This window comes from Ptychodera flava, chromosome 1 (genome assembly GCF_041260155.1).
Source record: "Ptychodera flava strain L36383 chromosome 1, AS_Pfla_20210202, whole genome shotgun sequence".
Classification (NCBI taxonomy): Eukaryota; Metazoa; Hemichordata; class Enteropneusta; family Ptychoderidae; genus Ptychodera; species Ptychodera flava.
The window spans coordinates 27,251,002-27,264,471 of record NC_091928.1 but is presented as its reverse complement, the minus strand read 5'-3'; positions in this window follow the sequence as shown (position 1 = coordinate 27,264,471).

The window sequence follows — 13,470 nt, the reverse complement described above, 5'->3', positions numbered from 1 at the left end:
AAGTGAACTCCAACCGAAGTGTGAGCAATGATTCGGACAAAGCACCGACGGCATTATGATCTGAGACATTGCTTTGTTGAGGTGATGAAAGGTTGGTGTGTAGAGGGTGTAGTGAATTCAGAGGAGTGCATTTCTCTGTAAAGACATCAAACACTTCACCCTCTGTGCAGTTGAATTGGTGTGTAGAGGAAACATGTCGTATCTTCATGGCATAATTACTTTGAACATTAATATCCAACAGTATGTCATATGTCCCTAGTCTTGGTCGATTGAGCAAATCTTTGGGAATTCCGCAATCGAAAATGTAGGGATCAAATTCTTCCTCATTACATATAGCACAGTAAACATTTTTGTAATACATAGGTGGCATGACGGCCTTTGTAACTTTTGCAGTGTGATTTTGACAAAGCTCAACAAGAGTATTATTAGTTCCCTTTGGACAGGTTCCAATGTAAATGTGGAAGTAACAATCGAAGTTGATGTTGTCAAATGACTCTGGTATCACAGGTAACATTTTGCAATAAGGAATAGCTCTTAACTTTGAGATTACACTTAATATATTTGTTTCAGTGTCACTGATAAAATCTCGTACAGAAAATGGACACTCCAACTTCAGTTGCCCGAACTGTATATCATTCGGGTTGACTCCATGGCAAAGACCACAGTAGATGTTCTTGTATACTGTACTATTATTTCCGTCAGATTTGATCGCTGTAGTCACTTCAAGCATAGTTTGACCTGTAATGTTAAATTGTGAATTGTCAGTTTAAAATATCCCATATGTGATGTACATTGGTATTTCGTGTCCGTCTGAACATTTTACGTTGACTGACAGGAAATAATTTTAGATGTTGCAGTATTGCTTGAACGTATGAGTGATTTGACTGTGGTTATAATGGTCTTGTCGCTTACCAGGTAGTGTTTTAGGACCTGCAAGGCTGCATTCCTTTGTTGAAGGGGTGTAAGGAAGATTAGAGGCAGTGAGTGCTATACATCTAGAATGATATTTATTCTACTGTACATTATGCTACTGTAGTTATGCTAATTATTAGCTGAAGTTGAGCTGAAGCTTGACTTAAGTACTCGTGGACCTGGATCTGTACACATGGCGTCATGAATAGTTATGTAAGCTCATGCATGATATTGACATAGCACATCATTGTGCCACAGAATTATATACAACTGCGTTGAGAATGAATTTAATTTCACTATTGCTAAGTAATTGTGTTATAAACTTGGAGATAGACTGACGTTTTATGGCAGGACAATTATAATTGCACATATCAAACACTTTTGTAATGTATTCAGAGATATTGAGCAGATTCTTGATAAATAAATAAATATTATATACATTATATATATATATATATATATATATATATATATATATATATATATATATATATATATATATATATATATCACATGAACTGGCCCGAATTCCCACCTGTGTGACGTAGAACAGGACGGATTCTTGATAAATAAATAAATATTATATACATTATATATATATATATATATATATATATATATATATATATATATATATATATATATATATATATATATATATATATATATATATATATCACATGAACTGGCCCGAATTCCCACCTGTGTGACGTAGAACAGGACGGATAAGAAATCCGAATTACCCCTGTTGTACGTCATCAACCGGAACTTTTTTCTTGCACGGTATCGTTCATACATGCGGGTCGCGACGTGAACATAGACCGATTTGTCGTGATCGATGCCGTGCTCTCATGACATGCTTACAAAAAAGGTGACCCGATAAATCCACACATGGAAACATAGAAGGCATGTCCAGCGAAATTTTTGGTCGCTTAAACTATAGCTGTTCCCGAGAATCGAATGGGGATACCGCCAATCCAGTCGAGTCGCCTCGTAAGGCTCAATGTGGACGTCGTGGCGATCCCTGTTGGCGATAAACCTGAAATCTACACCCCCGGGGTCTACACCTCAACGGAAGTTCAACTGAATAAATGAGAAAAGTATAATCTTCGGGAAAGCGACATACAGGCACAAGCATAAAGTCATTCGACTAAAAACGATAAATTTCCTTCATCATACAACAAATTCTGTAAATTCTTGCTCGGAATCAAACCTGTAGCGCGTAAGGCTGTAGCGCTAGCGAAGACATCAGCTATGCATTGCAGCGCTGTGGAATCCGATGTACTTCGAAAGTTGCCTCAGACAACACTCAAAACAGAGTTTCCGTCAAGTAAAATTAGGATGTATCTACGGGTGAGATATATGTCACTGCAAACGTCAAAGTCCTTAAGACGAAAACATTGACGACCGAGATCGGGATTAACCAGTTGACACCGGCATGGCAGAGACCGGTGACGGCAGCATTGTGGGCATAAACATCCCGGATAAACGTGCAATGAGGTACACTCTGTGTGTCATCGAACGGAATATTTCGCGCTTGCCACGGTCGTAAACTTGTGTGATATTTGAAAAGCCACGGAATCTCTGAGAATGAGAATTACTGTTTCGATCGTGTCGTTGCATTTACTTCATAAATCTATTTGTAAATATTCTGAATAACTCTGAATACTATGGCTATCCGTCGCTAGCACGATGAAAGTTATGTCCACCGCGCACCGTACCGATCGATGGCCGACTTGCCTTGGCATCGGTACTGCGCGAGACAATGATTGACAGGTTCACGTGACAGAATCCGTATGTCTGGTTGGTGGAGATACCATTTCATGTAGCAAATTTCAGCTTGATGGGATTTATGAATGAAAGTATCTCCTGGGTGACGGGCCGCTTTACTCTTTAAATGAAAGTAATCCGCGTAAGTAAAACACAAATAGCGACGAAATTCATGCAATTTGTTACGATAATTTTGATCCATTCACATCAAAAGAAAAATAAGAAGACTGTTCATGTGATAAATATATAATCCCATGGTATTTTTCTCTGTTTAACGTCATCGTATACTCGTGTTTTTCGCGGAGCCGCACAACTTCTCGCCTTCGGCTCGAAGTTGTACGGCTCCGCGAAAAACACTCGTATACGATGACGTCAAACAGAGAAAAATACCATGGGATTAGGCCTATATATAAATATATACACACAAAATGTATACAACTTTCATTTCACTCTGATCATTTTCGGGCATATCAACAATATATTTGTTCAATAATAACGTATCTGCCTCCAAATCACCACGACACCATATATGCCATTTAGATTTTACGGCTGACTCGCAGCGTGTTTGCAAGGTTATATCTGATTGGTCGATTGTCACTATTCACAGCAACTAGGGAGTTTATTTGTATTATTTCATTATAACGGTACGATTCTGCCAACCAATTGGATAACAGCTTCGAAATCGCTGCGAGTCGGCCAGATTTTATCGTATTTGCACAGGGGCTCAGAAGTGGCTATTTAAGTCAATATTACAGCGTTTTTCTTTCTTTTTCAATGTTACAAATAAACCAGCTGAAGAGCACAACACTTGTGTAGCTGTCTTTTGTCTAGCTTGTATTGGCATATATAGTGCGTCCTCATGAATGTGACCTTCAGTTCCGTGACCTCTACCCATGCCTACTTCCTGCCCTGCCCTCGCTATGCTTACTGTACTAATTTATTTTATTTTGTATATTAGTACAGTAAACACAGCGACGTCTGTACGCATGGCCAGTAGGCATGGCCAGAGGAATTGGCTAGAGGTCACGGAACTAAAGGTCGTATTTACATGTGATCACATTCCCCATTGAGGGCGCACTATACATGCAAATACGTACAAGCTACACAAAAGACAGCCACACAAATGTTGTGCTCTTCCGCTGATTTATTTGTAACATTGAAAAAGAAAGAAAAACGCCGTTATATTGATTTAAATAGCCACTTCTGAGCACCTGCTTGGTATTTGCGCAGTATTTGATACTGATATGCATTATTTCGTTGGCATTCGGAGATGTCCTCCGAACCAGTTAAAATTGAGGTCACCGATTCTTTGTCCCTTGCTCGTATGATGAAATGATATCAACTGACCGACGGGAAATAAAGAGACTGTGCAATCCGTTTGTTAAAATGGTCGGCAGAGACGGCCAAACAAGTGGTAAAGGTAACCAAGCCTGGACAATCAACATGGTAATGTCATTCTTTGATTGTAATTAAGACGACAGATTCAAAATATCTCTCTCTCTCTCTCTCTCTCTCTCTCTCTCTCTCTCTCTCTCTCTCTCTCTCTCTCTCTCCTTACAATTACCACACCACCAAGAATAAAAAGTTTTGTTTAATGTTTGATCTATTTCGGAATGTACAAACCATAATAGCTTACAGAATAAATGTATCAGATATAGTTACTCTACGATATCAATATACTTTCAATTCTCTTGAAACTTCAAAAAAATAAAATAGAGAGACAGCAAAACGAGGCTATTAGGTTGAGGTTTGGCATTAACTCAAATTGCAAAATTGACTATTTTTTCAACAATCACAATAAACTCTTCACAGTGCCCTGTACACAAAATCTCAAGCCTTTCGGACGAGATGGTATTATGTATGCATAGGTAGAAATAGGGAGCTTTAATGACTATTAAAACGAACATAAATTAGAGAATCTCTTAACAAACATGCGGACCAAACATCAAAGCAACCATACAATCATTGCCATCCAAGGATTACTTTTATACAGACAGACAGAAATACACACAGACAGACAGACAGAAAGGCATCGCTGCAACATAAGTTCACTAGTGTGAGCTAATGTAGCAGATAAGAATAAGTAAACAAGTATAGAAGAGCAGATTTGTCTCATTGAGCACCTGCTTGGCATGCCATTGCGTGTGTTCAGAATACGTAGCAGTTGTGCACAAAGCACTGTTATGGCATATTAAACTGACATCACTGGGTTTCAAGTTGTAAAAGTTATGTAATATACATGAACGAAGAGGCTTCTTTCAAACTTTGATGCAAATCCATTTGTGTCGTTTATTATTGCAGAAATCACAATTTCTTTCCTTCTTTAGTATTGTCTTCGAATAAGTTAAACATAAATCATTCTTACCTGTACTATTTTCACATTTAGATCTAATATCGTCCTCAGGCCAATCTCTAGGACATCTGTAAGTCAAAATGGTCCCACCATATTTTGAACCGGATTCAATACACCGCTTAGTGTCAGCGATATTTTCAAATTCCTTCGATTTCCCAGGACATACTGATTTGTAATCGGGACAGCAGTCACCATAAATAACGCACTCAGGCTTGCAGCTGCACATGACCATATTTCTAATAATTGCAGGTACTTGCGCTTCCATAATGCAGTTCCTGTCGCCACGCGACAGACATGAATCGATTTGTCTGTTTGTGAATGAGTCTACGCACTGCAACGATGTCGGATCGATCTGCACTGTAAGTGGCAACTGCATATCTGTAAACTGTGGCCCACTAGTTGTTGTTCTGTCGATTGAGGTGGTTTCAAATGAAGATGTCGACTCTTGTGAAGCCGGTTCAGGTGTATGACGGCTTCGTGCTTGGCCGGTTATTTTTACACTTGAGGTATGAAAACTAAAGCTCTCTCTTGGACTTGGGGGTGTTCCGAGCTGTGGTGTAGTCATATTGCACCATGCTATCATTCTTTCATTTCCACAATGAAACATAACGAGGCACAGGAAACACCACACGGCCTTCATTTTGGAATTTTCAGTATCTGGAAGGAAATATGTTCGAACAAAATAATGTATGTTTTTCGTCAAAATGAATTTCCACATATCATTCAGAGGACAGTGTACGCCTGTAAAGAACTCAAAGGTGTCCTTACCTCAATGATGTCCCTATATTAATGTGCAGTAAAATAGAGGTTAAACTCAGTATGACAATACCCATAGCATAATGTGACGCTTTTGTTGTCACACACATTTTGAAGTAAAATTAGCTGCTATTTAATTTTTCAAGTTGGACACGCCAAACCAAGCCGGAGCAAACATTGTAGCTTCATAATCTCTCCTAATCCCCCCAAAAAAACAGCGGTGAAAAACCGCCGTTTGCCGGATTACAGCAAAGGTGAAAACGAGTTGATCAACACAACGAACTTCCTGGAAGAAAATGTTGTCATGTACACCCTGATGACGTCACAAAAATGGCCACACTTGACGATGGCCATGTTAGCTCTTGTCATGATGGACATGTTTAATGGGATACGCGGCACACGTCACAGAATGGTGGTATTATGTACGCATTCCAACAAAGGGAAAACGTCCCAACGATGAATGAAACTCATAGCTGGATCAAATTCTGTTGCAAGCAAATGCCACGAAAAAACATTAACAACTTAAAACCAACTTTCTCCGTATTTCATCTATCGCATATCGTATGCTTCTTGTGCGTTATGTTATGCGTGGCGAATTGCTTGGTATGTTACTCAATTGCTTTTTTCCGATATACTCCGGCTGACCGTGCTGCAGTAAACACCGTGATACACGCCGGCCGCCCGGCGTCCGTAATGGGGTAAACACGGTGTCTACCTCCGCATTGTCGGAAGGGTGTATCGGAAAAAACAAGCGACTGGGGTAGTTAATAATTCTGCGAGCCCCACACGTCCCCCATGTAGCCCACTCTCAGCCTCTATTCCATCCTCACCGTTAGTTCGCATTTCCAAAATTGATGAAATTCGATTCGTGATGTCTGAGTAATATCACGAAAACAGTATACTCCAAGTGTGCGTATACTCTGAAGGTGTAACTGATTGATTTTGAAAAAACCCCGAAAGATAGAAGACTCATTTATATTCAGTTAGTTTCCATTTATAATTACTTTATCAGTCGATTTATTATTTATTTGTTGACTTGATGCATTATCAGTTGATTGAAATCTTTACTCTTTGACTTCGCTAGGTTAGGGACTGGACACAAATTACGGGGGGGGGGGGGCGGTGTTTTTTTGGGGTGGGTCGCCATTTTTCGCGCAAGCATTTTTGAAGGGTCATAAAATTTTGTGCAAGCCTATGGGGAGGGTCACCTTTTTGATGCATCAAAGCTGAAATTGCATGTGCACGTATTGAAGAATATGGAATACAGAAAAAAGAAAAAAATACCTCCTGGCAGTTTCACTTTCTGTCATTTCCATTTTCGGCGCGCCCTTCGGGCGCAAGTTTAAGGGTATAATAAACAATGTATTGATGATCCAAGCAGCCACATTGATTTCAGTTGTCATGATTTCTACTTATCCAACTCCTCTATTGTGCATAACTGTCCCTATAATGACGCTTTCAATAACAATTTGGGAGATCTCTTATTTGATATCATTCTCCCATTGACAATACATTGGGTATAGTTCGGTGTCAAATGTTCATGTCGCTGTATGTACATTTTTCATTTTTTGAGGATATTGGCAGAATACAAACTATTCAGAATAGTGCAAAATGTCATAAATAACAATTGGAAGCTTCAGGTCGAACAACTTTTGAATAACAATTTAGGATCAGATAACCTATGAGCTATTTGTAGTTTCCTCATAGCCTACAATGTAGAGTGAATCAACATTTCAGTGAAATTCCAAAATCAAATCTTTTACACAACCATGGACTTGAAACCACTATAGTCTAATCATTAACATTAATACTAATAATTAGATGCACATAAATGCACAGATTTACCTAGCTTTGTATTAAAATATATTCATAGTTTCATCATAGGCTGCCATGCATAGTGAATCGACATTTCAGTGATATGCCAAAATCAAATTTCTTGGTCAACCATTTATTGAAACCACTCTAGTCTAATCATGAACATCTATACTAATAATTAGGTGTACATAAATGCACAGATTTTCCTAGTTTTGTATTGGAAAAAAAAATATCCATACTTTCATCATAGACTGCCATGTATAATGAATCAACATTTCGGTGAAATTCCAAAATCAAATTTCTTTCACATACATGGACTTGTAACCACCCTAGTCTAATCAAGAACATATTATATATCAATAATCAAGCATACATAAATACACAGATTTGCCATGTTTTGTATTTTAATAAAAAATTATAGTTTTGTCATAGACAACATTTTATAATGGACCAATATTTTATGCGAAATTCCAAAAACAAATTTCTTGTACACAGATGCACGTGTTACCATCCTCTTCTAATCAAGTGCAATTATATCAATTATTATACACCTACTGCCGTAACCTATGGGAGTTTGACCGTCCAATAACTTCCCGTATTTTGTATAGTACGCGGAGTCCCGAATATCATTTATGCGAACTTTACAAACCAACATCATGAGCAAACGAAAATGCAAATATTAGTACGTAATGTTACTACTATATCGTACCGATTTTTGGACGAATTCTACATTTTTAATCGAAAGCTTAATCAATTTGCCTCTTTAAGACGGAAGCTTCCTTCAGACGTACATCAAGAGATCACCATGTAGGACGATGCTTTAAAGCAAATAAGTTTCCTTTTTCAACTGTCTTCATACTTTTAAACAACCTATTGTTAGGCATGGGCGGTCGGAATTGTCAAAACAGAATATCATCTATATAGAGTTACAAAAAAGGCAACATTCAACTTATTTAATTTCATTTAACATTGTTCATTAAGCCGGCATTCTTGAAGATTGAATAATTAGTCAACTATTTATTACACAATATCGACTAACATGGCATCAGACGGTTTACCACTGGTATGTTTGATAGCTCTACTGTCAGCGACGCGGACCTTATCAAATAGGTCGATTTTCCGTCGTCGTCCGTCCGTCCGTCCGTCCGTTGTCCGTTATCCGTAAACCATTGCCTTCTCCTCTGAAACCGCAAGTCCGATTGCTTCGAAATTCCATGTGCAGTTCACTTGGGATGACCTCACTTAAGTTTGTTCAAATCGTGGTGAAATTTGCATATTTTTATTTTGGGGGCATGCTGTGCTGTTTTTGGCAACTTCTGAAACCGCTTGTTCGATTGCTTTGAAATTTGATCTGCAGTTAATTAGGATGACTTCAGTTACATTCGTTCAAATCGTTCACAATAACAAGGTGGTCAAACTCAACAAGCAACAAAATGAGACTCACACAAACAGTAGCCCGGCAAATCCTTTTCAAAATTATGAGAGTCCTAACAAGTTGATGGCCAAGTGCAAGAGGGACGTAACTCAGTTTATAAAAAAAACTGAGCTAGAGGGAATAAAGGTTTTAAAAGCTTATAACCCAAACGTTTAGTTTATTTGTAGTTAAAGGTTTTATGGATAAAGGGTAATGTCATATAAAATGCCGATATATTATAAGTATTTAATCATTCTTATGTGAATTGAGAAAAATGTGGAGTTACGGCCGTCTTGCACTAGCATTTTGAGTAAAAAGGACGCAGCTAATCATGCGTTACGTCCTCTATACAAAGATGTATTTTCTTTTCGATAAAATATTCCTGAAAAGCTTCATATAAGATGTTTTATCATTTTGATGGTTTTACATTTTGCTCGCACAAAACAGACGTTACTATTGAGTTACGTCCTCAGTGCACTGACTTTTGTGTTTTGTGTAATCTATAGAATCATAATTCGAAATAGTTCAATATCTTCATCACCAAGTCAAAATACTCAAAAAAAGAAAATGCTACAAATGCTATCAACATTATGCCCTGCTGAAACAAAGCAAACCACAGCAATGATATATCCCAATTACTCACCAGTTCTGTTCGATGTTACCCTTGCAGCACTCGTTCTGAAGTCTCGTATCATCTGCGAAAGCAGATGCTGTGAAAGTTGGGCAGGTGAGCTTAGTTTTAAATCTACCGTATTTGCATAAAGTCCTTCAAAGAGCTCAGCTACTTCACACTTTAAGAGCGTCTGAGTATCCAGGCGAAGTTTTCTCGCAACGGAAAAATACCGTCGCGGATGAGGTACAACCTTCAATTGAAGTTTCTAAACAGTCATTCTCTGTACACTCTACCGCCTTTACTGTCTAAGGTATTTCAAACAAAACAATCGGGAAAAAAGATATATATCAGAAAATAACGTTGATCTATATGAAATTAGGGCTGCTTTGATGAAAATATACATTAAAAGCAATCGAACGTTATAGTTTTGGATCAAGTAATATTTCTTAGTGAGATACAGCTGCGTATTTTTTATTTTTTTGGAAGAAAACATCCACAGTTTATTTCTGTGAACTTACGGAAAAATATTTGTAAATATTTGTCCTCCCGTAGCCATGCAGAAACATAACTAGACTGTTAGTGTACAGTTTGCACGAAGTAAAAGTTCTAGTATTAGACCACATGACGGAATATGATCTTTAATTTCTAACTCCTATAATCCTTGAGTAGTTCAAGTGTATCGTACAGTGAAGTGTTGTACAGTATCGCCCACAGCTACTGGCTGTTAATTTCCATTAACTTAATTACAATGCTTGTTTTATGTTCAGTGTTTGATCACCATTGAAAGACGACTAGGAGGTCTACTTACTTGAAACTTTCCCACTCTGTTATTGATTTCTTTAGGTACTCAAAACGTATTCTAAGGGACCGGAAAGAGGTTACATGGAGAAGTTCGCCCGTTTTCGAAGGGTCATTAATTTTTGTGCGTACATTTGGGAGAGAGTCGCCATTTTTGCTGCAAAGTTCAGAAGTCACAGCCAGCTACACTGATTTCTTTTTCTTTGATCAAGTTTGCAACCGATAAAACGATGAGCATAAATTCAGAATTTGCAAATAGGTAAAACCCATATGCATCAAAATATTTCCTCCAAACTTTTTTATTTTGATCGATTGACTGACTAACGATTGATTAATCGGTTGATTAGATAAGGATCATATAGAGAATTCAGATAATTTCAATTTTTTTAAACTTTTCTTCAGATAATTAGTATAGGGTATAACGGCCCTTGTGAATTTTAACTGTTTCATAAGTGTTCTCTAATACCGTAATTTGCACTGTGGTTTCTGATTCCATTCTGGACTATGAAACAGTACGGTGTAGAATCAACAAAGTTTTAAAACCTTTCTGTTTCGAGACGTGTATTAGCTTGCGGTTGCTTTCAGAACATCTTGGTACATAAAGGTAATATGCTGCAATTGAATTAAAGAGGTTTTCCAAATTTCCTGACAAAGCAGCTTTATTGATGATGAAGTATAAACTGCAGCAGCTGGTGTTTACACGGCTATTATCGCAAAGCGTCGCCTTCAAAAATTATCAAGAGACTCTTCAATTAGCCACGCTCCTTCAGATAGAATATAATCCTAGGCACTTAAACATGGCTTCCGTTTTCCAAACAACCTATAGACACGTAAGAGACATCGAAAAAGTATGATGAGATTAATTGCGCTTATTTGAGTCTCTTATCAAAGTCCCGAGGCTATAACATGAAAGATTAAGATGGTGCAAACATTATTACTGAATGAATGAATGTTGTCCTTAAGACAGCATATGGCGAGACTCCTCTATGCAGGCATAAACCTTAATATGTATAGGAGAGGACTTCACACAATTTGAGGGAGAGCCACTCCATTTCGCACGCAAATCCGAGTGATGTGCACCACTACTCTGTAGCACTTGAAACGATTTGATGACTTTTGAATCGGAGTGACCCATCTGCATACCAGTAAGACCTCTGATATGTAAGGCCGGTAATGTAAAACACACCCGTAAGTGTTGACCGGATAAAGAAAAGTTGACTTGGCATCATTGCACATAACTTACGGGAGATAAATATGTAAACTTTGTTCACTGGACGGTTTCATGCACATAAAGTGACCTACAGTTAATCTTCTCAAACTAACGATAATTTTGCGTGTTTAAAAGAGGAATAAAAGTGGAACAGACACATTTGGTGGCCTAAATAGCTAACTGAACATGTGCATGTGCAGAATTAGCCAATTTTCTTTAAATTAGCTAGCTCAAGCGTTACCACCATCACTGCCAATGACAGCCCCAGGCTAGCTATACCAGCGGTGAATTTCTGGTAAACGTAACAATGATGCAAAAGGTCTGGCCAAGCATGCCCAACAAGTGGTTCACTGAGCCAGCTGTTCTGAACCTCTGCCTCCTCCTCCTCCTCTGCCATAACTGCCTCCACCGTCTTCGCCGTCGTCATTGGTATCACTATCATCATCATCATCATCATCATCATCATCATCATCATCATCATTATCGTCATCGTCGTCATCGTCGTCGCCGTCACAAAAATAATAACCATCATCGCTATCAAAGTCATCACAACCACCTTCTTCGTAAAATCACCATCACTCAAAACCCTACATTTCACGAGACAGGTAATATGTGGTATGTAATACTCCATGGACAGCAAGTTTGACAAACATTTACAGCACATTCAAAATACTGTATGCATACTTTAAGGTAGAACGCACCCTGGGAAAAAATATTTGGAGTCTCACATTTTACAATGATTTACCACTTGCTGGGGATCATTTTAAAGCTCTCAGCGAAGAAAAAAATTCCGTCGTTTTAGTTTTTTCGAAAATCCAAACTTTCCCTTAGAGTTAAACAGGAGTGACGGCCATTTTTGATTTTCAAATATAACAAAACGTTGGGTAATTTGTTTCTCTAGTACAAAACTTTGCAAGGTGACCCCGATATTTATGTTGATTTGATACAAGAATGGCTGAAATTTCAACTAGCATGAGACATATTTTTAAATATGACTCTTAAATATATACCAATATATGTGTTTGTTTATACTCTATTGATTTTATAAACATATTTTATTCACCTTTTGGGAGTCAGCCACCTTTTGATGTTGACAAAAATAATCCAATCCCAGGCCAAAGAAAACAGACCAGTCCTTGCCAACAAAGGGATTGATGAAATTATCACCAGTAATATTTTACACATCAAGGAACTTCTTGATAATGTACTTTCAATTAAAGACCCACCTATAATTTTCTTTACCTATTCAAAGATCATACGTAGGAGACTTTTGAATTAGGCTGTATTCATAAATACTGGTAAGGGTGGCTGGAGAAATTCAGGGGGTTCGCAAACTTTTGGGGCAGTAAAGGAGGGAGGACTTGAAACTTTTGCTTTGCGAATAAAAGGGGACCTGAAAATATTTGATCCCCTTTAATATTCTACATTTCTTACAATCCCAAGGTAGGCTATTCAATGAAAAACCAATAACATTTTATGTCATCCAATGGTTCTAATGTTAGTAATAATTGAACAACATCTAGAACCATTCTGTCGCCTTTCATGACTTTTATCATGAAAAATTCTGAAAAGGAGTGAATGAATTTTAGGGAAAAAGGGCAGTAGACCTCTTATGGGGTAGAAGCTGCAGCTGTTGATTAATTTTTTCAACAGTTCTGTGAAATGTATCAAATACAGTTTCTTGCTGTGTCCCTACTGCCCGCTGAAACATAATATTCAGTCTTTCGACAATGCCAGTATATAAAAATATTGGTGGTAATTCAATGAGAGTCCAGACTGAAAGTCAGCTGTCAATGGTAAAAATGCACGGAACACACACACAAGCAGAG